Source organism: Felis catus, chromosome A3 (genome assembly GCF_018350175.1).
Source record: "Felis catus isolate Fca126 chromosome A3, F.catus_Fca126_mat1.0, whole genome shotgun sequence".
Lineage (NCBI taxonomy): Eukaryota > Metazoa > Chordata > Mammalia > Carnivora > Felidae > Felis > Felis catus.
The window spans coordinates 106,480,101-106,506,420 of NC_058370.1; the positions used below are offsets into that span (position 1 = coordinate 106,480,101).

Genomic DNA, 26,320 nt, shown 5'->3' on the forward strand with positions numbered 1-26,320 from the left:
GGGAATGGCTTTTTAGATTCAACACCAAAGGTTGGACCCATGAAAGAAATAATGGATAACCTGGACTTTATTCAAATTAAAAAATTTTGCTTTACAAAAGACAACGTCAAAAGAATGTGAAGACAAATCCCAGACTGGGAGAAAAAATTTGTAAAAAAACCCCAAAAAACAAAAAACAACACATCTGATAAAGGATTGTTATCTAAAATGTACAAAGAACTCTTTTTTTTTTTTAATTTTTTTTTTTAACGTCTATTTATTTTTGGGACAGAGAGAGACAGAGCATGAACGGGGGAGGGGCAGAGAGAGAGGGAGACACAGAATCGGAAACAGGCTCCAGGCTCTGAGCCATCATCCCAGAGCCCGACGCGGGGCTCGAACTCCCGGACCGCGAGATCGTGACCTGGCTGAAGTCGGACGCTTAACCGACTGCGCCACCCAGGCGCCCCAAGAACTCTTAAACTCAACATTAAAGAAACAACCTGAATAAAAAATAGGCCAAAAACTTTCACCAAAGAAAGTTGGACTTTTCACCAGGGAAGATCCACAGATAGCGAATAAGCACGTGAACAAATGCTCTATGTCCTGTGTCCTCTGGGAAGTACAAGTTAAAACAATGAGATATAACTACACATCTCTTAGGATGGTCCAGTCCAGAACACCATCAACACCAAATGTTGGCAAAGGATGTAGAGCAGCAGGAAGTCTTATTCACTGCTGGTGGCAATGCAAAAGGGTACAGCCACTTTGAAAGACACTAAAGCAGTTTCCTACAAAATTGAACATACTTTACCATATGATCCAGCAATCATGCTCCTTGGTATTTACCTAAAGGAGTTGAAAACTATGTCTACACATAAACCTGCACATGGATGTTCATAGTGTCTTTATTCATAATTGCCAAAACTTGAAGGCACTCAAGAGGTTCTGTGGTAGATGAATGGATAAACAAGCCGTGGCACCTCTAGACAATGGGGTATTATTCAGTATCAAGCTGAGCTATCATGGCTTAAAAAGACATAGAAGACCCTTAAATGCATGTTACTAGGTGAAAGAAGCCAATCTGAAAAGGCTATATACTATATGATTCCAGCTATGTGACATTGTTAGGAAAGGCAAACCTACAGAGACAGCAAAAAATCAGTGGTTGCCGAGGATTGAGAACAAGTGAAGGGATGAATATGCAGAGTACAGAGGATTTTTAGGGCAGTGAAAAATACTCTGTATCCTGTAATGGTGGATATATGTCATTATACATTTTTCCAAACTCATAGAATGTACAACACTCAGAGTGAAACCTAAGGTGAACTGTGGACTTTGGGTGATAATGATATATCAGTGTAGGTTCATCAGTTGTAACAAGCTTACCACTCTTCTGGGGAATACTGATAATTGGGGAAGCTATGCATGTGTGGGAGCAGAGGGTATATGGGAAATATCTTAATTCTTTGTGAACCTAAAACTGCTCTAAAAATTCGGTCCTTAATAAAAAAAACTTTAAAGAAATTTAACATTTGCAAGAGTTGAAATATTCTTTTAAATGGGCAAAGGACATGAATAGACATTTCTCCAAAAAGGAGGTATGAATTGCCTGCAAGTATATAAAAAGATGATTAACATCCCTAATCCTTAGGGAAACACAAATCAAGACCGTAATGCAATATCGCATCTCATACACATTAGGATTAGTATGGCTACTATAAAACAACAATAACAACAGAAAGTAATAAATGTTGGCAAAGATATGGAAATATTGAACCCTTGTGCACTGATGCTGGAAACCTATAATACTGCAGCCACTCTAGAAAACAGCACGGCAGTTCCTCAAAAGTTAAAAATAGGGTTAACATATGATTCGGTAATTCCACTTTCAGGTATATATCCGAAAGAATTGAAAACGGAATCTCAAAGAGATATTTATACATGCGTGTTCACAGTAGCATTATTCACAATAGCCAGGAGGTGTAAACAACCCAAGTTTATCAACTGATGAATGAATAAACAAAATATTCTGTATACATACAGTAAAATATTATTCAGCCTTAAAAACGAAGGAAATTGTGCCACATGCTACAACATGAATGAACTGAGGAGATTATATTAAGTAAAATAAGTCAGGTACAAAAAAAATGAAAGCTGTATGAGTTCAATTAAATGAAGCCCGAAGAGTAGTTGAATTCATAAAAACAGAAAGTAGAATGGCGGTTGTCAGGAGCTGGGAAGATGGGCTCATGGTGTTTTATTGTTTAAAGAGTATAGAGTTTCAGTTTTGCAAGATGAAAAAGTCCCAGCGATTGAGTCGCACAACATTGTGAAAATACTTAACTCTACTGAGCTGTATGCTTGAAAATCATAAAGGTGGTTGGCGCCTGAGCAGCCCAATCAGTGGGGCATTTATTTGACTTGGGCTCAGGTCATGAGCTCATGGTTTGTGGGTTCGAGCCCCGTGTCGGACTCTGTGCCGACAGCTCAGAGCCTGGAGCCTGCTTCAGATTTTGTGCATCTGTCTCTCTTTCTTTCAAAAATAAGTAAAACATTAAAAAAATTTGTTTTAAATGGTAAAGGTGGTAAATTCTATGTTATATGTATTTTACCATAATCAAAAGTTTAAAAATTGAGGGAGCGATCCTAAAACTACATATCCTAAAGTTTTAAGTTAAAATTAAAATTTTTTTTTAACACAAGTACCACTTATCTCTGTTCTATGGATCCACTCAACAAATGTTGATCAAGTGTTGTCTAACAAATTGGGCTGTTCCTTGGCATTTATTTTATGTCACCTTCACAACAATCCTGGGGAGATAGAAATAATTAGTTACATCGTTCTCTAAAAAAAAAAAAAATGAGACACAGAAGAGATGCTTGCCTGAAGTCACAATGTCACTTGATAGCAGATCTTCAGGGATGGCCAGTAGAATTTATCTTGTGTGTCAACTCCGATGGATCCGTCGGGGCCTCCTGAAATGCTGTGTTGGGAAGGATTTGAAGCTGCATCTGTACTCAGCTGCCATAATCCACATCTGTCAAGAGAAAGGAAGGGAAGGGACAGCTGACCCTCTCCTGCCAGGCACTTATAATCCTTTACCTCATCCAGGTCTAAATTCCTTTCATTACGTATCAACTGAATTGGACCCTGCAAGAAGTGTCAAGAGCCAGTGTTAAAGTCAGCGTAGATAGATTAGTTGGAATGCTGTTTTTCAGAAAGTTGCAAGAAGTGAAATACCCACATCTAATAGAAAAGGTAGGGCAGACGTTTGCTCTGAGAAGCCCGACGACAACTGCTGTGCTCTTACCGGATGATGGTGAAAGAAGGAGTGGGATTCTCCTTTTTTGTTTCTTCTGAAGAGAAAGTGAGTTATGGGAATGGCCCAGTTTGCTTCAGTTTGTTTTCACATGCATGCATAAAAAGATGGCTTTTTATTCATCTGAAGGCAAAATTGGCTAAGTGAATATATATATGAAGCTGATAGTTCAGCATAGTTGTCAGTAATTCAGATATTTGTCAAGTTGCCTCTGTAATGTGTTTTCACACATAGCTTAGCTCCTGATTCACATAGCTTAACTCTAGGCAATATATTTTTTAGCAGCTCTCTGAGGAGTTATGTATCTGAATTTCATTTGAATAGCTATTAAAAAATAAAATTAAGTTCATCTAGAAAATTCCCTCTTCGTCTGAAAGTACCATTTGAAAATTTCCCAGCTTTGGAAAACCTGCTTTCTGGGCTATTGTAGAATTGACTGGAACGTGTACATCAAATCATTCCTGAGAAAGATATTAGACAGATGTGCCTAAAGCTTTGAAATGTAACTACAATAAAATAAAGAATCACTTTCTTTAAAAAGTGATGGATTGGATAAATCTTGTGCTGACACTTTCACATAAGGTACAAAACCAAGACTCTAAAGCACCTTAGATTTGATGAAATCAGTAGATATGCTAATGTTGAAATATTTATAATATTTAATTATGTGAAAAAAGAAGGTGACAGATAATTATGATACAGTATTTTTATAATATACACCTAAGTGTTCGTAAATGAGTAGAAAAAGATTTAAGAAACACACAAAGACACACTCTAAGATATATACAAAACTACTTCTGGGGAGGTGGTAAAGGCAGGGAAGAATGAAGCAAGGGTTGAATATTTTATTACATACTTGGTTTGATTTTTTTAAATGCCAGTTTATCAATTTTGTGACTTGAAACTTAAAAAAAATGATTATTTGGGGAACACTGTATATATTCTGGCACTACAAGTAAACAATACACAGAGTGGAGCCAGTATATTTCAGTTGATGCTAATTCTTCAAATCCCTGAGTCATGTAGTCTAGAGTAGTGTTTTCCAAATTCTGAATCCAAATCTATTAGTGGATTAAATCAACATAATGGATCACTTCTGCTTCCTTCATCTCTTTCGACAATTTTTCTGTTGGGTTGTTTGTCCTTTTCTTACTGATCTGTGGACTTCCTTAAGAATCCAGCATACTAGGGGGCGCCTGGATGGTTCAGCCAGTTGAGCGTCAGACTTCAGTTTAGGTCATGATCTCATGCTTCATGGTTTCTGAATTTAAGCTGTCCTGTCTGATGTCAGCATGGAGTCCGCTTGGGATCCTCTGGCCCCTCCCCCAATTTCCTCCCCCACTCGCAATCTCTCTCTCTCTCTGTCTCTCTCTCTCAAAAGTAAATGAACATTATAAAAAATTCAGCATACTAGTCTTTTGGCAATTCGTATGGTTTTTTTGTTTTGTTTTGTTTTTTTAAGTTTCCTCCAGTTTGTTGCTTGGATTTTCACTTTCATTATAGAGTATTTTAATGAGCAGAACTCCTTAATTTTCATGTAATGAATGTATAGATCTTTTCATGGTATATGTTATTAATGTTATTTTTTGATCCAGTTTAATCAATCCTTATGTCATTACCAACCATATATCTTCTTTAATGACTTATCGCTGAGTTTTAATTTTACTTTAATATTTGAGTCCTCATTCAGTTGGAATTTGTTTATGGTGTAATATAAAATCTCATTACATTACTTCCATATGGAAAATTTACTGTCTCAGCACCATTTTTTGAGAACACAAGGTTTTCCCAATTGGTCTGCAATATTAATTATGTTGTAAATAAATTATATTGTAATTTCTATATGGATGGGTCTGCTTTGGGGCTCTTAATTTTGTTGTTATTTAGCTTATCTTTCCTTCTGTCAGTTTCCCTATGGCTTTTTTTTTTGTATCTATAGAATAGTATCTCCAATTTATTATTTTTCTTCAGGAGATTTCAGAATTCTTCAGAGAATTCAGAATCAGAATTCTGTGGTGATTTTTTTCTTGTAAAATTTTAAAAACTCAGCTGTCAACGTATGTTGTGAGTTTTATGTTCCATAAAATGTGGAATTTTATTTGAATTTATTGATGCATTTGGAAAAACAAACTAACATCTTTATGATATTGAGTATTCCATATCACTCTAAGTTTTCATGATGTCTTTGTATCAGAAGCCTCTTGTTTATCATTTCAAATCTTTCAAGTTCTGCCTGTTATTCCAGCCGTTGCTTGGTGACCAGTTTGCACAGGTTTGACATAGGTGCATCCATACTTTTCTTGGATTTGTAACACGTGCTTCTCACTTCTTGCCCATTGAACACACTAGCATGCCTACATGTGCACCCAGGAAGTATGGGAAAATACAGATTAAGTAACTTTGGTGGAGTCACCTGGATCAGTGAAAAAGCAAGGGCTAACGGATAAATGCTTCCCTCTTCCATTCCCCTGTCTACCTGGACGACATAGTATTTCTGCCAGGTAGGGCTGGACTGAAAACCGAAACTTTGCTGCTTGGAAGGGGCTGACTTGATTTGGAATTGAGCGCAAAAAACACATATGTAGTGACAATGTCAGCAAAGTAGCAAACTTTGGAGTAAATGGGTAAGAGAGGACTGCCACTTTGCTAGCCTTAGTGGTCAGCTAACCCTAAGTATGGCAAACTAGCCAGAAATCAACAGAAGAAATCCTCAAAGTGGGAGAACTGAGAAGGACCACCCAGGTTTTTCACATATCCCTCCCTGCTTTGTATTCTGCACACACAGCACAAATTTTCTCCGCACTTCCCTGGGTGACTAGAAGCCTATGAACACACGTAGGGGAGATCTGAGTAAACCAGCAGAAAGTAAAAGCTGGGTCAAACTTGAAAACTGCCTGAACTTTGAATATATTTCCCACCCCACACATAATTTAACCAACCAAGCATTGAAGCCTTATACCAGATCAAGGTTTCTGAGTACAACCTCATAGCAATTGTTAACTGACCACTAAGTTAAGATGACCGTTAGGAAGTAAGGCTAAAAAATAAAAACAAGAATTTTTTATTTAAAAAAAATTTTTTTTTCAACGTTTATTTATTTTTGGGACAGAGAGAGACAGAGCATGAACGGGGGAGGGGCAGAGAGAGAGGGAGACACAGAATCGGAAACAGGCTCCAGGCTCTGAGCCATCATCCCAGAGCCCGACGCGGGGCTCGAACTCCCGGACCGCGAGATCGTGACCTGGCTGAAGTCGGACACTTAACCGACTGTGCCACCCAGGCGCCCCAAAGAATTTTTTTAAAAATGATGAGAATCATCAGAAAACACATGCCAAGAGGGTGACAGCTTCTGTAGATTATGTCCAGGCATGTTAAATAAATTTAAAAAAAAAACAGCAATAAAAACTCTTGGGGGAAAAATAAAAATCTAGAGCAGCTGCAATATATTGTCTAAATGTTCAGTTTTAACAATAGCAAGAACGAAAACAAAACATAAAACATGTAAAGAAACAGAGAAGTGTGACATAATCAGGAAAATAACCAGACAATAGAAACTGACTTTGAGTCCACTAAGGTGTTGGATTTCTTATAGAAACATTTTCAAGTAGCTATTTTAAATGTGTTCAAAGAATTAGAAAAAGCCTTGTTTATAGAATGTAAAGGGAACATAATTAAGAATTACTCCCAAAGTGGGTGCCTGGGTGGCTCAGTCAGTTAAGTGTTCCACCCTTGATTTCAGCTCAGGTCATGATCGCAGGGTTTGTGGGTTTGAGCCCTGTGTCAGGCTTCACACTGGCAGCATGGAGCCTGCTTGGGATATCTCTCTCTCTCTCTCTCTCTCTCTCTCTCTCCCTCTGTGTGTGTGTGTGTGTGTCTTTCTCTCTCCCTCTCTGCCCATCCCCTGCTCTCTCTCTCTCAAATAAACTTAAAGAGAATTATTCAACAAAAAATGAATCTCCGTAAAGGAATAGAAATTAAAAACAGGGAGGACAATCCTAGAGTTTTAAAATATAATCAGCAGGTTATCTGGGTGTCCCAGTTGGTTAAGCATCTGATTGAATTTTGGTTCAGGTCGTGGTCTCGTGGTTTGTGAGTTTGAGCCCCACATCGGGCTCTGTGCTGACAGCTCCCTTCTTTCTCTGCCCCTCCCCTGCTCATGTGCTCTGTCCTGATCTTTTAAAATAAATGAATAAAAACTTAAAAAAATTAAAGTACAGTCACCAAATAAAAAAGATCATTATATGGGCTCAATAGCAGATATGAAATGGTGACTCAGTGAACTTGAGGATTTGTCAATAGAAATTATACACTGTGAAGAAGAGGGAGAACAGATTGAAGAAAAATGAAAGAACCCCAGAGACCAATGGAACAACATCAAACATGCCAACATCCATGAGGAGAGGAAACATGTGAAGAGAGGAAAACCAGAAAGGGGTAGGTGGCCTTTGGAGTCAACTTGGCATGTTGTTGCACCTGTCAGTTAGTTGTTCTTTCTTTTTTACTTCTTAAGACTATTCCATTGAAAGATGTATCATACTTGTTTAACCAATCACCAGTTGATGAACATTTGGGCTATTTCATGATTTTGTCATTTATATATCTAGCTGATGTAAATATTTAGGAATTTGTGAGAATTCTCTATTTTGAATACAAACCCTTCATAAAATGTTTCCCAACCATATTCTCTCTGCACGTGGCTCTCCTTTTTGTTTTGTAGTAGTGTTTTTTAAAGTGTAAAGGTCTATAAATTTGATGAAATGTAATTTGTTGATCTTTTCCCCATATAGTTTGTAGTTTCTGTGTTTTATTTAAACAATCTTTGCCTTTCCTACGCTCACATTAGGCCTTCTACTAAAGTTTTTTTTCTAGAACTTTCACAGTTTGAGTTCTCACAGTTAGGTCTGATGCATGTTAATGACTTTTCCGGGTAATGTTCTGCCTTGAACACCACTTACGTGGTGGTCCTTTCTCTGGCTTTAAGTAGTGTTTTCACAACATGAGCTCTCATCAGTACTCAGCTGAGGGCTCGAAAAGAACTCTGAAGAACTCCAGAGCTTTTCTGTTTAGCTCATTTCCGTCTGCTACATTATCCTATTGATCTAGCTACCTTGGCCTCCACAAATTCTCTAGTCTTTCCCTCAACTCGGAAACTGGCAAGTTCTGTTTGGCTTCCCCCTCCCTATGCTGCAGCCTGGGGACCTCCTCTAGGCAATACGTTGGGGCAATCTTAGGGCACAGCTCAATTGTTTTCCTTTTTAAAATGTTTTTTTTTAATGTTTTATTTACTTTTGAGAGAAAGGGAGAAAGAGGCAGAGTATGAGCGGGGGAGGGGCAGAGAGAGAGAGAGAGAGAGAGAGAGAGAGAGAGAGAATCCAAAGAAGGCTCCAGGCTCTGAGCTGTCAGCACAGAGCCTGACGTGGGGCTTGAACCCACGAACTGTGAGATCATGACCTGAGCTGAAGTCGAACGCTTAACGAACTGAGCCACCCAGGCGCCCCTGTTTTCCTTTTTTCAGGACTCACAGTCCTGTGCTGTTTATTGTCCAGTGCCTGAGAGTTGTTGTTGCCAGTAGTTTCCCCAGTGTTTTTAGTTGTTTAAAATGGAAGGATACATCTAATAAAATGTGAAGTTCCCAAGCAAAGTTCTTATCCTTAGAATCTCAAAAATCTTAGAAATTAGGGCCAAACAAATATAAATAAGACAAGTATAAGAAAATACACTGTGAATGGAACTTATTTATAGCAACTTAAATTGGATTTCAAAAAAGAGATATAGATGGGAAATGGGAAAGTTTCATAGAATCTCTTAAACTTTAAGGCTAATGATGACTTGTGTAGTAGACAAGAACATTTAAAGTTTGCAGGAAAGAGCTTGACCTGAGGCACAAGGGGAAGCATGAATGAATGATCTGAGCACCAGTAGAAGGAGACAGAAGAAATATTTAGCTGCAGTGGGCCAGATAATATCAAATCTTGGTGCACTGTGTTGTGACACTGACAGAGAAAGGACTTTTGTTTTTATCTGTTATCTTAACTATTCATCTGGCTGTGGTGTGGCAATGAAGATAAAGATTCAAAATAAAGGAGACAATTTATTTTATTTTATTTTATTTTTCAATATATGAAATTTATTGTCAAATTGGTTTCCATACAACACCCAGTGCTCATCCCAAAAGGTGCCCTCCTCAATACCCATCACCCACCCTCCCCTCCCTCCCACCTCCCATCATCCCTCAGTTTGTTCTCAGTTTTTAGGAGTCTCTTATGCTTTGGCTCTCTCCCACTCTAACCTCTTTTTTTTTTCTTTCCCCTCCCCCATGGGTTTCTGTTAAGTTTCTCAGGATCCACATAAGAGTGAAAACATATGGTATCTGTCTTTCTCTGTATGGCTTATTTCACTTAGCATCACACTCTCCAGTTCCATCCACGTTGCTACAAAGGGTCATATTTCATTCTTTCTCATTGCCACGTAGTACTCCATTGTGTATATAAACCACAATTTCTTTATCCATTCATCAGTTGATGGACATTTAGGCTCTTTCCATAATTTGGCTATTGTTGAGAGTGATGCTATAAACATTGGGGTACAAGTGCCCCTATGCATCAGTACTCCTGTATCCCTTGGGTAAATTCCTAGCAGTGCTATTGCTGGGTCATAGAGTAGGTCTATTTTTAATTTTCTGAGGAACCTCCACACTGTTTTCCAGAGTGGCTGCACCAATTTGCATTCCCACCAACAGTGCAAGAGGGTTCCTATTTCTCCACATCCTCTCCAGCATCTATAGTCTAACAGAGACAATTTAAATGTCTGCTGCAATCCAGGCATACTTGTTCGTATGCAGTTGTGGAACAAAACCTAAGAGGAAGAAAGTATTTTGGGGATGTCTTCAAAGGTTGAAACAAGAGGATGTGGTGACCAGTTAGATGTAATGGTAGAAGAAAAGTGAACTAATATGCACATAAAGCATGTTGGGGAGAAGGCATTGTATTTTGAAGATGCCTCTTTAGCTTTATTTGTAGAGTTCACCAAAATAGCCATGTTAGATAAACTGGAAAAAAATGGAACCGTGTTCAGACCCAATCATCATATTGTAACATATGCAACTTATGATTGTATTATATATAAACGTATATAAAATACATTGTGATATATGCAATTAATTCCATTTTCCTGTTCAGTGATTCTGTTTACTTTCTATAGTACAGCTGAGAAAGGTTTCCAGTTTCTACAACAGAAAATTTTAAAAATGATTTATCCAGACTAACAGGGAAGAGGGACTGTGAAAACATAATGATCCGTAAACCAAGGCTGGATGTTTCCTGCAAATCTCAGTCTTGCTTGGGGTTAACACAGAGTCATAAGAGCTACTGGCAACTGGGACGGGTGTTTGATTTCTGAGGGCAGTACCACAGGGAGGCATAATGGGATGGTGTACTTCTCAATGGATATTAGAGTTAGTGGAAATATGGCTCTTACTTGGTTTGCACACCACATGTGAGAAGAAAGGGCAAAGAGGAAGGAAGTGGGTTGAGATGGTTTTAGCTGTTAGGTCTGTTTTTAAGTGCTAAAGACATCGCTCTTCTTGGAAAAGTCAGGCTTGATGTCTGGAGTGCTGAGCTGCAAAGCTAAGGCAGGCCTTCTGCCCCTTTAGTGTATAATAATACTTTTGTCCATTTTCACTTCAGATCTGAATTTTCCTTTCCTTGACATCTTATTAATTCATTCTTCTGGGGAGTCTTTCAAAGAGGAAAACTCATCCTGAGGAAAAAAAAAAATCAAGCCAAGTCTAATTGACTAAACTTTCCTAGTGCTCAGTGCTGAGAAGCAAACCTTTCAAGTTTTTGCCAATTGGCAGGAGTTTTAATGACAGGCTTCCAGGATCAAAGCAAACCTTTTAACTTCTTTTAACAGTAAGTTCAGTGGTGACTATTGACATGTAAAACATTCTCCATGGCAGAAACAGAAATATGAGATTAGTTGAATATTACCATGTATCCTATGCGGAGGACAGCTCAGTATGCTCCCCATTAACCCAACAATAAAACATCAGAGCCAAAGAGGGAAGAGAGCCCATATAATTGTTTGGCAAGGAAATGTTGAGGAATAAGCACTTATAAATCTCACAGTTGGTATGGGACTATAATGGCACATTCACTGAAACACCAATAATTAAAAAGAAACTACTGTGGAAATGAAACAAGCCTACAGGAAATGCATTTGCTTCTAAAAGGCACTATTCCCTTTCGATTTCAAGAGAAGTGACATCAAATGAGAGTAGAGGGTGTGGGGGCAGAAGTCAAATGATCTGTTTTCTAGCCCCTACTTTGTTAGTCCAGTGTTAGTCAAATCACTTATCCCGGCTGCGTCTCAGGTCCTTGATTTGTCAAATATGGTGGCAAATCATCTCTAGCTATAAAAACAAAAGCTTTGTTTGTAGGCTTATAGGCTTCTGTAACAGTGAGAAGTGAGGTGAAGACATGTATTCCTCTGTGACAGGGTTTATCAAGTTTTTGAGTGTTGGAAGGTATAAAACATTTGCTTTGAGCTTTCATCCCCAGAGATAATTGATTAGATAAATTTGGAATAAGATTCATTAATCATTATTTTAAACAAATACCCAAGATAAGCCTGTGACACTTAGCCACAGGTTTTTAGACCAAATTCCTCTCTCTCCCATATTTAGTCTAGCTTGATAGATCCTTTCCTATCATCTTAAACTTGCAGTTACATTCCCAGAGCTCAAACAGTGGGTACCACATTCCAAAGAGAGACTAGGGAGCTTGAGACACCTCTTTCACACTTTCTAGGGGTTAGGGAATCTTACACCCAGCAGTTCCCCCTCTCTCCTACTACCTATGTAAGTGGAAGACTAGGATTTTGAGACTCTTTGGATACCAGACTGTGAGGATAGGAAGGGAAAAGGAATAGTGGGCTCTTCAAGCCTATTTAAGCTGTAACTGCCATAACAATTTATCACAAACTTACTGGCTTAAAACAACACGTATTTAGTATGTTATAGTTCTTTAGTTGGGAAGTCCAAAATGGGCCTCACTGGCTCAGATTAAGATATCAGTAGGATGGCATTCCTTTCTGGAGGCTTTACAAGAGAATCCATTTCCTTGCCTTTTCCAGCTGCTACAGGCCATCCACATTCCATGTTTCATGGTCTCTTTCCTCATCTTCAAAGCCAATAACATGAGTTGAGACTGTCTCACATCATTATACTCTGACTCTGACTCTTCCCTCTTCTATTTTCATAGACCCTTATGATTGCAGATAATCCAGGATGATCTCCCAGTTGTAAGGTCAGCTGATTAGTAACCTCAATTGCATCTTCAGCCTTAATTCCTCTTTGCCGTGTAACGTAACATAGTCACAGGTTCTTGGGATTGGGTTGTGGGACATCTTTGGAGGAGGCATGATACTACCTACCACATAAACCGAAGGAAGAAGGTTCTAAAAGAATCAGTTTTCAAGATTGGAGAGTCCGTGGAAGGAGAGACTAGCACCTACACCCTGGTTATAGATGTACTTAACCAGTCAGGTCTGCCCTGCACCTATCTGGATGATGGAAAGTAGGTTAAGTGGGGTGACCTAGATGCATGAGCTTCCCATGGTTCAAGGGGCGTGAGCCATAATTTTGGTACTCTGCTCAGGGGTACTTTGCATAAGGATAAAGCAGGATATGAATCTGAAGCGTAATGTTCAGGAATGGGATGGGAAGATATCGAGCCAGAGTTTATCTCCCACATGAGGGGCCTGAACTATGAGAGGCCCTACCCGTGACACTTCTCATTGAACTTAAACATGATCCCATTGGGAGGACTAGTATTTTTGTGCTTGCCACATAGCATGCTACCCCTAAGACGATGGTAGAGACCGTTAAGTAGAGGCAAGAGGCCAGCATTTTCCATTCTTTTCTCTCAATTTCTAATATTATTAAGTACAAAACAATACGTTCAGGGAAAAGCAGGAATACTAAAATGCAGACCAACCCCTCTTCCCCCTTTAAGTCTTACACTGTGGTCTGAGTAGTGATGAAGGAGATGAGGGGATTTAAATTAGATGAGAGACTGGAGCACCTGGGTGGCTTAGTCGGTTGAGCATCTGGCTTTGGCTCAGGTCATGATCTCACGGTTTGTGAGTTTGAGCCCCGCATCAAGCCCTGGAGCTTGCTTCTGATTCTGGGTCTCCCTCTCTCTCTGCCTCTCCCCCACGTCCGTTCACATGTTGTTTTTCTCTTTCTTTCTTTCTTTCTTTCTTTCTTTCTTTCTTTCTTTCTTTCTTTCTTTCTTTCTTTCTTCTCTCTCTCTCTCTCTCTCTCTCTCTCTCGCTCTCTCTCTCAAAAATAAAGATTAAAAATATTAAAAAAATAAATTAGATAAGAGATTATAGTTTTCATCTAGACTAGGTTGAAAATGTTCTGAGAGTGACCAGAGAGCTATGAATTCAGCCAAGATGCTGTTAAAGTATAATTTTCAAAAAGGTAAAATCACAGCTCTGTGCAAGTTTAGAATGTGAAAGTTTTTATCTAACTTATTGATTAATGAAGGAACCAGTAACATGTAACTGATTCAAAGAACATTTTAGAAGCTAGTGTATTTATAGGAGGATAAGATTGCTGGGTTGTATACAAAACTGATAAATGTCTAACAGGGCCATATATCTTTAAGGTTATATGTTTCATTAGGAATTATATTGCTCATGTACAAAAAACTACAAGTTTACAAGTAACTTTACTATTTCTTGGAACTTCAATTAGGCATAAACAGTGAAATGAACAAAGATCATACTCTTAGATAGTACCCGAGTGACTTCTGTCTCTGTACAACATTGAAGGAATGTACTGTATACCTTTTGGTGCCTTATTTTCAAGTTTTAGATTGTGAGTGGGGGAGGAGAAGAGAGAAAGAGAGGGAGACACAGAATCTGAAGCCGGATCCAGGCTCTGAGCTGTCAGCACAGAGTCTGACATGGGGCTGAAACTCATGAAGTGCGAGATCATGACCTGAGCCGAAGTCAGATGCTTAATCGACTGAGCCACCCAGGCATCCCACTAGCAATATTTTTAAGAATGGGAAAGGAAGAGTCAGATTTTGTGTGAAAGCAATGAGAGGGGGAAGAATTAGTTTTTACCTCACCGAGTTCAAGTGTGACTAGCAAAATACAGCACAGATTTAAGATTATGAAGTGATGACAAAATGTAGTTTAAGGCTGCATTTCCTGAAATGTGACAAATGTGTTTTTCTGTAAAATATGGGATAGTGTTTGTGTATTGCTGACTCCCAAGAGTTTGTGCCAGGTTGTGTCAGACAGAGTCAAGTCAGTAACCTAACCTGAAATCGTCTATCATCATTACTACTTATTTCCTGATGAGATCTATTCCCTTCTAGGAGTAGCTTATATAAAGAAGTGCAAAACCCTCAGTTTTCAGCCATTAGCTCACTTAAATGTCTTGTGGGTATCTTTTTGACACTTTGAATTCCGTTTTTACCAACAAGGCATAGTTTAGATGAGTGGTTTATTTTTCCTTACTGGATTCCAGATAACACATCTTTCAGTTTGACTAGATCTTTTCAGAATCACTAGATGGCATAATTTCTAATATAGGGTTCACATTACTGTGGCCTGTGAAATGTGATGTTAGAACATTTAAATAGGACAAAAATTAAATTTTCTGCCACTAAAATCTGTCTAGCATCTCTAATGATTGTGGAAAATAAGTTAAAAATAAATTAAGCAATGATAGGATATAATTCTTGTGTTCTTCCATGTAAGTTGTCAACACTGTTACAAATTTATTTTAAATTATTTTCTCTCAGGTGAAATTGTTTACTTTATCCTTCAGCTTAAGAACAGACTGGTTAGGGTCACTGGATCAATGATTTCCACTTTAAATTGGTTAGAAATCAAATGACTCCTTAGTCCCACATGTGAATATCTTCTGATAAAACAAATTATATGAAATGAAAACATTGAAATTCATGTATTTTTTAGTAGAACTGAAGAAAACAGAATAATAATGTGGTCACTTTTGATCTACTGTTTAATCATCATATGATGTGGACCAGTGCCTCATGTGATTTAACACCATGGGAAAGCCCAGTTCATCATTATGACTATTGTAAATATTCTTATTAAATATTTACTTTCCAAACAGCTGTTGGTTAATTGTAACCAGAGGTCAACATTTAGATAAAAATGAAATTATAGATACCCTTATAGATATCCCTAGTAAATCTACTGTCTCTGAAATGTTGTGTTCATCTTACTGTATATCTTGTGAAGGATGGACAGAATGCAATCATGGGTGACAGTTTTGCTTTACTCCCATTTATATAATTTTGATATTGTTTATAAAATAACCTCAACGATTCTTTCTAACTAAAGCATGAATGCTAAGACTCAGTAAGACACCAGGAGAAAGGTAGGCTTGGACTCTTAAAAATGGAGAATGGTGAGTTATATCTCACTACTTTACTTCCAATAGACCTGTGTTTCTATCTCATGTTGACTCCTGGTCTCCTATAGTTTCTCCAATTATTATAATCCTTTTGTTCTTCACTTTCCAGCGAAGACAGTTGAGATTTACCATCTTGGTTGTCTAATAGCCTGTTCCCCCAACCTTCTTGTCCCCTTTTAATATTGGTGCATTGAGAACCAAACTTTGTTTCAATCCAACTATCCATATTCTGGAGTCACATGGAGGGCTTGTGAAATATAGTGCTGGGATGTACTCCCGGAGATCCCAATAGAGTTGGTCTGCTTTGGGACCTGAAATTTTCCGTTTCTGTCAAGTTCCATTGCTTGTTGATGCTACTCCAGGGACCATGCTTTGAGAACCATTCTATAATACATATCCTGAGTTATTCTGTGTATCCTTAGGAGGCCATTGTAACTCTTTTAGTTAATCAAGACCACTGGTGGAGTGACATCAGCATCATAGTGGCATAAGACATCCCTAGTTTTGGTCCCCATCCTCAACAACAAAAATTTGGCATCCATCCATGGTTAAGAATGTCTTTGAGGTGGCTGTGGGATCCAGCACCATACTCCAGGGGACACAGGAAGAGTCTCTTTGGTGCATTGGGTAACAGGCAGATAAACCTCAGTCCTGGCTGTGGACCTCACAGTGGCCCATGAACTGGCTTCAGCCCCTCTTGACCAAGGTCCCTCTTGACCCTGGAAAACAATGACTTAGAAAATCACTCACAGATGAGAGAGCCTTTGTGGTAGTTCACATTTCCAGAGGAGAAGGTCCACTCTGTAGGAACAAAACATGTGAATTTGGATACTTTGGAATGGTTAATTATTAGAGACTGAAGGAGGGGACAACGATTTCCAATATGAAGATAGCAACACAAAATTTTAAGAAACGTGAAAAATCAAGGACACAAGATGACACCAAAGGATCACAGTTATCTTCTAGTGACCAAACCCAAATGTATGGCTATGTCTGATTTACCAGATAAAGAATTCAAAAGAACTGTTTTAAGGAAATGCAATGAGCCACAAGAAAACAAAGAAAATTAAATTAAATTAAGAAAATAATACACAACAAAAATGAGATTTTAGCAGAGCAATAATACAAAAGAATCAAATTCTAAAGCTAAAGGATGCAGTGAATAAAATAAAAAAAAATGCAATAGATAGCATTAACAGCAGACTGGATCAAGCAGAAGAAAATTTCTGAACAGGAACTTTGCAATTATCCAGTTAGAGGAGAACAAAGAAAAAATAATGAAAAAGAGTGAAAAAGCCCATGTGGTTTATGGGATGCCATCAAGAGGATCAATTTGCGAATCATCTAATTTCCAGAAGGGGAACAGGGAGAAAAGAGAAAGCATGTGTAAAGAAATGATTGAGAACTCCAGTCTGGGAAGAGATTTGGATATTCAAAATCATGAAGCTTAGGTCACTAAACAAAGTCACCTTAAAGAGATTCACTCCATGACACATTATAATGAAATTGTCAAAACTCAGATGCAAAGCATCTTAAAAGCAAGAGAAAAACAGCCTATAACTTATGGGGGGGGGGCACGCCTGGGTGTCTCAGTCGGTTAAGTGTCTGACTTCAGCCCAGGTCATGATCTCACAGTTCATGAGTTTAAGCCCTGCATCAGGCTCTGTGCTAACAGCTTGGAGCTAGAGCCTGCTTCGGATTCTGTGTGTCCCTCTCTCTCTGCCCCTCCCCAGGTCATGCTCCACTCTGTCTTTGTCAAAAATAAATTAAAAAACTTAAAAAAAAAAAAAGAGATAGTTCAATGGTGGTTGCCAGGGACTGGGATGTAGAGGAATTGGGGCAATGTTGGCCAGAGGGTACAAACTTCCAGTTACAAGATGAATAAGTTCTTGGGATCTAGTGTATAGCATGATGCTTATAGTTAATAGTACCATATTGTATACTTTAAAGTTGCTAAGAGAGTAGATCTTAAATATTCTCACCACAAAAAAGAAGTGGCAATTATGTGACATGATGAAGGTATTAACTAAAGCTATGGTAGTAATCACTTTGCAATATATATAAGAGTATCAAATCTAAGCATTGTATGCTTTGAACTTAAATACTATGTGTCAGTTATATCTTAAGCTGGAAAAGTGAAAGGACACTGGGACACATACATATATATACACATACATATATATAATACATATATATATACACACATACATACATATATACACATACATATCTAGTTTACAACTTCTTGTGTCCTGAGATCTACCTCATAATTTCTGTGAATTCTGAGAATTTCATAAATTCTATGAATTCCCAAATGATCTTCTCAGTGGCCATTTCAAAACTTTACTGTTTAAAACCCTGGCTTAGGATGAGATGATGAGACTCCTAGAATAAATAGAAGGCCATCAAGTAGGAATTTGCTTAAATTTAAGATGGTCATCTACTAAAAAATTAATTGTACCCTCTCCGCTTCTTGCTTCCTCTCAGCCCATCTTTCCTGTTTTTGTGGAGGAGGTGTTTTTGTGGCTCATTCCATCACTTGCATGCTCAGTTCTATAACTTTTCATTAATCAGGACGCATTCTTAACCTCTTACTCTCCATGGCGTATTTTTCCTCAGCATAAAAATATGATGCAGATCTCTCTTATAGTTACAGAAAAAGCCAAAACCCTCTTTTGAAACTGGTAGGAAAATTGGATATCCAGTTCGTTCCATATTCAAAGGAATGAATTTGAACCCTTACCTCCCACCATTTAAAAATGTTAAAATGGACCAAAGACTGGATGGAACGTAAGACCTAAAATGATTAAACTCTTAGAAGAAAACATACATATAAATCTTAATGACATCAATTAGGCAATGATTTCTGATATATGATACCAGAAGCACAGGCAACAAAAGAAGGAACACATTAATTGGGCTTTATCTACGTTGAAGACATTTGTTCTACAAATGACACCGTTAAGGTGAAAATTATGTGTGTGCGTGCATACTTCTGCCCATATTTTCCCAACTCTGTATTCAAATATGTGTTGGTAGCTTGAAATTGGTCATGGTGGGAATATTTATAGAATGAAACTCAAACAAATGTTACAAGTCAGGGCTGTTTTTTTTCCTTTCTGGAGCTGCAGTTGCTAAACATTTACTACATCACCCAAGGACTTTATGGATATATATATATATATATATTCTATATTCTATTCTATATTCTATTCTATATTCTATAACTTGTCTCATTGCATGCTCTGACTGGCTTTCTTCCTGTTCTCTCTTTTTGTAGTGATGCTCTCCTCCAATCCATTCTCAGCGCTCTTTTCAGAATCATTTTTTCCCAACATGAATGTGATTGTGATGTTTGTTTAAAAATCCATCAATATCTTTGTAATGGAACCAATGTGAATCTGCTCCTTGGTGAGTCACAGATACACCAGGTGGTTGTCGCACAAAGTAAACTTTATTTGCAGCAAATGAGATCGTGGAGAATAACTTCCAAAGCTGTGACTCTCTGAGGAAGGATGGGTAGGTTCCTTTTATTTAGGATTAGGATGAATATTGAAAAAGGGGATCCTTCACTTATGCACCTTAAGGAAACATGCCTGTACATACATTCTATGTTATATAAATGAGGCTTGTGCTCTTCCTTGGGTTGAGATTTTAGTGTTATAGTGAGGTAAAGGTAATTGTTGGTCATTCTGGTTTTTTTTTTAAGTGTTTATTTTTCAGAGCAGGGGGAGGGGGAGACAGAGAGGGAGACAGAGAATCCCAAACAGGCTCCCTGTTGTCAGCCCAGAGCCTCACGCAGGGCTCAAACTCACAACTGTGAGATCAGGAGCTAAGCCGAAATCAAGAGATGCTTAACTAACTCAGTCACCCAGATGCCTCTTGTCTGTCATTCTAGAGGTCACTCCATGGTCTATCTGCACAGGCACCAGGTGGAGAGTTACATTCAAACTGGTCTGGGTCGTCTTGGCTGGCTGGCGGTCTTGTTAGGGCAGTTGCTATTGCTTAAAGGGTGGTTGTGCTTTCCATTTGCCTGAATTAAGAGAAGAGCTTAAGGAAAAATGTGGGACAAACGTCTGTGAGTACAAGCAGGTTGGCAGTAAAGGTCAGGTCTTGGGTTTTAGCTGGTGACATCTTCACATCATGTTCAGGATAAATAGTGTCAGGTCATTTCAGATTCCTTCCTCTCCTTGAAGTTTTTCCTGTTTCTTTGAAATACTACTTGATGGCATCAGGCCCTCCCTTGCTTTTGGGTCTATGTACCTGGAATCCCTTTGTGAAGTCTTTTTCTTCTTTTTCTGTATGGTGTACTCATTTGTTCTAAGGCTTACTAAGTCAGGACATTGCTTCTGGAGAGACCTCTTGTTTTTCTCTCCTCCTGGGCTACACTCCCTTCTTGCCCCCAAGACTGTGGATGAACTGTACTTTCTGTCTCCTTTAACCTTGACAGCTTTGATTTGGTATATTAACTTCCTTACTTCTCATTACAACCAGCTTCTTGATGGGAAGGCTGAGGTTTTATTTATTTATTTATTCTCAGCATCTAGCATATTTTAGAACATTATAGGTGATAAAAGATGATTTTGAAGCATGTTGAATTTTGAAGAGAAAAGTTTATTTTACAAAGAACATACCGCATTTGGGAGCCATAGCATAGATGGTTTGAAGTGTTTAAAAACTTGCCATGATTGAATTGCATAGCATTTATTGAAAAGGGACAGAAAAGGCCAATATGAAGGACATGAGTAGAGAATTTACCGTAAGAGTGACTGTTTACATTTGAATAACTTTGCATTTGAGCACTGGTATTTGTGATGAAATACTAAAGGAAAACACATTCTAATTAAGATGACAAATCTTCATTGTCATAAGTGTAATGAAAAATGTCTAGAGATTTTTCTTTAAATATTGACTTCACAGAGGTAAGTTATGACATTAGGCCATTTGAACTTCAAGAATATTTATTCCTAAGACTGTCAATTTAAAACTCCAAGAAAGGTGAATAAGATAAATTAAAGTTCCTTTAACAACTTTAAAAGTTTAATCATGGTGTAACATTAAATATGTTAGAGAAAAGCATAGATAATAAACTCACTGCTTGATCAAATCATATATTTCAGATTTATTCTTTCTTTATATAATATTAAATATTGCTATATGTTATACTAAATGCTAGAGAGTACAGAAAAGGCTAGAAGACTTTTTGTCTTGGGGTTCATGGCTTAATGGGAGAGAATAGTTCTAGCCAGAAAGAATGAAAGGTACGGTTATTTGTTAGGTCAGTGTATCTTGATGATGATGACGGTGACAATGATGGTGACATGATGACAACTGTGGGGACAAGAATGATAGCTGTGCTTGTTGAGTAAACATTTTGTTTCAGGTGATTTGCATATTGAATCCTCATTGGCTCGTCTTAATTCTACAAGGAAAATCTTTTTTAATCCTCCTTTTTTATTTAAAAAAATTTTTTTTAATGTTTATTTATTTTGGAGAGACAGAGAGAGAGAGGGAGAGGGAGAGGGAGGGACCGAGAGGGACACAGAATCCGAAGTAGGCTCCAGGCTTTGAGCTGTCAGCATAGAGCCCTATGCGGGGCTTGAACTCATAAGCTGTGAGATCATGACCTGAGGCTTAACCAACTGAGCCACCCAGATGCCCCTTTAATCCTCCTTTTTTAGATGATAAATCTGCATTTCAGAGAGAAATTATGTAACTTTCTTTCAAATAGTAAATAGTACATTTATTCTTAAACAGTAGATAGTAGATTTAGGTTTCCAGCAAGATCTAACTTTACAGTCCAGTTTTCCTAATATGCCCTGGAATTTGAATCAAAATGAACGAGATGAGTTTTAGTTCTTTTCCCACTTCCTGTTGGGTTAGAGAACTTTAGTCCATGAACCCGTATTCAAGTTGGCTTTCTCATCAGTGAAATGGAGATAATAGTATCTGTCTTGTTTATATCATAGGACTTTTATAAAGACTGAATGGACAGAAGATGTGAAAATTTTTATTCTTTAAGTATAAAGCCCTTTTGTGAATAATTCTTGAAGTGTACCAACATATGTTGTCGTCATAAATAATATACAAAAATATAATAATCGACATTTTTTTCTAAAACTCTACTTCTGGTATTTTCAGAGTTCCAAGGACACAGCAGAACAAATGATATAAATGAGTTATGTTGTATGCAGGCTATTAACTGTAAGAAGAAAAGTTTCTTTCCAGAATTGATTTTTAGATGTTGGTAATCTGAAATGTGATTACTAATTTTCCAGGTCCTACCTCCCAACCCGGTATTTCTGAGTATTGTACTCTTATGGAAATTTTCAGGCTGCTTTATGTGCTATTTATTGTTAGGTGAGGACTGACATGAATTATGGTTAGCCACATCCAAGGATGAGTTTGAGGTAGAGCTTGAAATGGACGCAGTGTGGCTCTGTCCCAAAATTCAAACAGTAATGTCAAGACCTGAAAATGTTTGCTTGAGTCTTTGGCCTACATAAAATGTATACTTCTCTTTAGTTCTTTTTTTTTTTTTTAATAATTTTCAGTTTTAGTGACAAATAATTGACATGCATGGATAAAGATGTGGTTTATATGTACAATGGAATACTACTTGGCTATGAGAAAGAATGAAATCCTGCCATTTGCAGCAATGTAGCTGGAACTAGAAGGTATTATGGTAAGTGAAATAAGTCAGTCAGAGAAAGATATATATTTTCACTCATATGAAATGTGGAACTTGAGAAATGTAAAGACCATGGGGGAAAGGATGAGGGAAAAATAGTTACAAACAGAGATGGAGGGAGGCAAACCATAAGAGGCTTTTAAATACAGAGGACAAACTGAGGGTAGACTGGGGGTAGGGGTGGGGAGAGGGGAAAATGGGTGATGGGCTTTGAGGAGGGCACTTGTTGGGATGAGCACAGGGTGTTGTAGGTAAGCGATGAACCATGGGAATCTACCTCCAAAACCAAGAGCACACTGTACTTATTGTATGTTAGCCAATTTGACCATAGATTATATTTAAAAAAAGAAATAATTGACATGCATCATTATATAAGTTAAAGGCATACAGCATGTTGGTTTGATTTACATATATTGTAAAATGATTACCACAATTGGTTCAGCTGACATCCATCTTCTCATATAGGTAAAAGAAAAAGAAAAAGAAAAAAGGAAAAAGAAGTCTCCTTGTGATGAGAACTCATAAGGTTTACTCTCTTAGCAACTTTGCTGTCTATCATACAGCGGTGTTAGCTGTAGTCATTATGCTGTTCATCTTAAAATGGGAAGTGCGTGTCTTTTGACAACGTTCCTCCAATTTTCCTCCCTCTCTTTAGTTCTTAATATCAATATTTAGTGTAATTGGTTTTTTTAGGAATCAACTTTTTAGAATCCTCTCATCACAGGAAGAAGTTCCTTAGCCATTCTAAATGACATCAGAATATATATCTGCAGCTCAAAAAATGAGAAAATCTAATCACAACCCAAAGATTTCTTTAAAAAAATTTTAATTCTAGTGTACTTAACAAACAGTGTTATATTAGTTTCAGGTGAATGATGTAGTGATTCAGCAATTTCACATATTACTTAGTGCTCATCATGGTAAGTGTACTCTTAATCCTCTGTATATATTTCACCCATCCCTCACCTCCTTCCCTCTGGTAGCCATCACTTTGTTCTTTATAGTTAAGAGTCTGTGTTTTGGTTTGTCTCTGTATTTTTTTCTTTGTTTGTTTGTTTCTTAAATTCCACGTATGAGGGAATCCTATGGTATTTGTCTTTCTCTGGTTTGTTTCACATAGCATTTTACTGCCCCATCCATGTTGTTGCAAATGGCAAGATCTCATTTTTTATGGCTCAATAATATTCCATATTGTATATATACCACTTCTTCTTTATTCATCTCTTGATGGACATTTGGGCTGGTTCCATAGTTTAGCTATTGTAAATAATGCTGCATTAAACATAGGGGTGCATATATCCCTTTGAATTAGTGTTTTCATATTTTTAGGGTAAATACCCTATAATGGAATTATTAGATCATATGGTAGTTCTATTTTTAATTTTTGAGGAAAACCTCCATACTGTTTTCCACAGTAGCTATACCAGTTTGCATTCCAAACAACAGTGCATGAGGGTTCTTTTTTCTCCGTATCCTCACCAACACTTACTGTTTTTTTGAATTTTTGATTTGAGCCATTTAGGCAGGTGTGAGGTTGTTTTGATTTGCATTTTCCTGATGATGAAGTTGTTGAACATCTTTTCATATGTCTTTTGGCCATCTGTATGTCTTCTTCAGAGAAATGTCTGTTTCTGTCTTCTGCCCATGTTCTAATTGGATTTTTTTTTTTGGTGTTGAGTTATATAAATTCTTTATATATTTTGGATCTTAACCCTTTATTAGATATGTCATTTGAAAATATCTTCTCCCATTCAGTCTTTTAGTTTTGTTGGTTGTTTCCTTTGCTGAGCAGAAGCTTTTTATTTTGATGTTGTCCCAAAAGTTCAATTTTGCTTGTTTCCCTTGCCTCAGGAGACACATCTAGAAAGATGTTGTTATGGCTGATATCAGGTAAATTACTGACTGTGCTCTCTTCTAGGATTTTTATGGTTTTAGTCTCACATTTAGGTCCTTAATCCATTTGAGTTTATTTTTATGTATGGTATAAGTAGGTGGTTCAGTTTCATTCTTTAGTATATAGCTATCCCATTTTCCCAACACCATTTGTTGAAGAGACTGTCTTTTTCCCACTGCATCTTCTTGCTTCCTTTGTCAAAGATTAATTGGCCATATAATTGTGGGTTTATTTCTGGGCTTTCTATTATGTTCAATTGATCTATGTCTATTTTTGTGCCAGTACCATACTGTTTTGATTACTACAGCTTTGTAATGTAACTTGAAGTCTGGAATTGTGATACCTCCAACAATCCAAGCATTTCTGAAGAAGATCTGGAAACTGATGGTTATGTGTAGGCCGCATTGTGTTTAACAAGAAAACATCTTTGAGGAACAATGCGCAGAATCCCTTGTTGTTGTTGTTGTTGTTGTTGTTGTTGTTGTTTTATATTTCATAGCAGCTGAGGACATCTTAGAAATCATTTTAACCATAAAGCACAGAGCCTTTGCAAATTAGCAGAAAGAAAATAAAAAGGACAATCAGAAGGGATTGTTCTATACTGATCTATTCAGTCTCCAAATTTATATCCATGAAAAATACTCTGTCTCCTTTTGACACAGGTATTCTGCTCTCCTTGGTTTTTCCCATAGTTCTGGCCAGTGGGCATTTGGAAATACATAAATCAAAAAGAGCTTAAGCACTGAAATGGGTATTTAGTGTTATAACTGCTACAAGTTAAAGGCTGTTATGCAACTACTTTGTAAATACTGGCAGCACTCACCTGTGTATTTTTCATCCTGGGTATGTATTTGTTTGATCAGCATGATTTTCAGCTGCTGCCGTTTCCAGGACAAATATGTATATGTAAGGGTGTGTGTAAGGCACTAAACTATTAATGCTCTGGGTTAGTTAATGATAGACAATGTTAGTAATTAAAGTGCTTGTTAAAATACACTCTAGTATTTCAGTATTACATCATTCTTTTGATGTTTATGAACATAATAGTTTCTTAGATTTGTGGAAAATGCAATGGATTGCATGCATTAATTTCACTGGCCGAAGAAAAGACCATTTTCTACTCTCAAACTTCTTCCGTCTGGCACTGATGACTGAAATTTCTATCCCAGAAGATAAAATAAGATATTCCAGACACAGAAATACAGGTTTTCAAGATGTAGCTCTGGGAATGCCTATGTAATTTCTCACATTTATTCAGTCCAGCATGTAAATATCTGTCTTTTGGGCTTTCCTGAGGCTGGGAGAAAGAAAGAATGAGCAGAGAATAATGGAAAAATTCTAAGATTGTGCAGTGTTGCCTACAACTGTTATACTTCTGTCACTAGCAATGTATGCATGAAGAATATTAACTAAATTTCTCAATGCATTAGTAATTCAGTTTTTTACTAAAATGGCCCGGTGTATTGTATACATGCTTTTTTATACATAGACTTAGAATTGAAGGGCAGGCAGTGTGTTTCTATTTCAGAAGTCAAACAGCAACATCCAGCACTGATGTTTTCATAGTTTTTTAGGACTTTGCATATGTTACAAAGCCAAACAAGCAACATCCAGCCCTGAATTCTTTCAGAAATTTAAAGATGTTCCACTCTCATTTTTCCTCTAAGTTTCATATGAGAATTTGACCTTTAATCAAACCTATTTTTGCCTGTATGTAATGTGTGTGTGTATGTGTGTGGTCATGGACATATGTGTTTCTTGCCACGTTTAAACTTTGTTCTTTATCTGTCATTTTCAATAGTATAACTATGATGTGACTCAGTATGGTTTATTTAGTTATTTTCTTGATGGTTATTGAGAGTTGATGTCTAAAATTTTGTCTTTTCTCAAATTTAGCAAATTTTTGATATTATTTTCTGAAACATGTATATCTTTGTTCCATTCTCTCTTTACCTTTTAAGGCTTTGGTT

At 37.4% G+C, this 26,320-nt stretch overlaps 1 long non-coding RNA gene across 1 annotated transcript in view; it reads right to left on the reverse strand.

The window, feature by feature from the left end:
- Window positions 1-2,824: 2,824 nt before the first annotated feature.
- Window positions 2,825-26,320, reverse strand: part of LOC123384544 — a 74,867-nt gene continuing 51,371 nt past the window's right edge. Inside the window, exon 3 of the long non-coding RNA XR_006595791.1 lies at window positions 2,825-3,020. This is a non-coding gene — a long non-coding RNA (uncharacterized LOC123384544). The remainder of the gene's footprint in view (window positions 3,021-26,320) is intronic.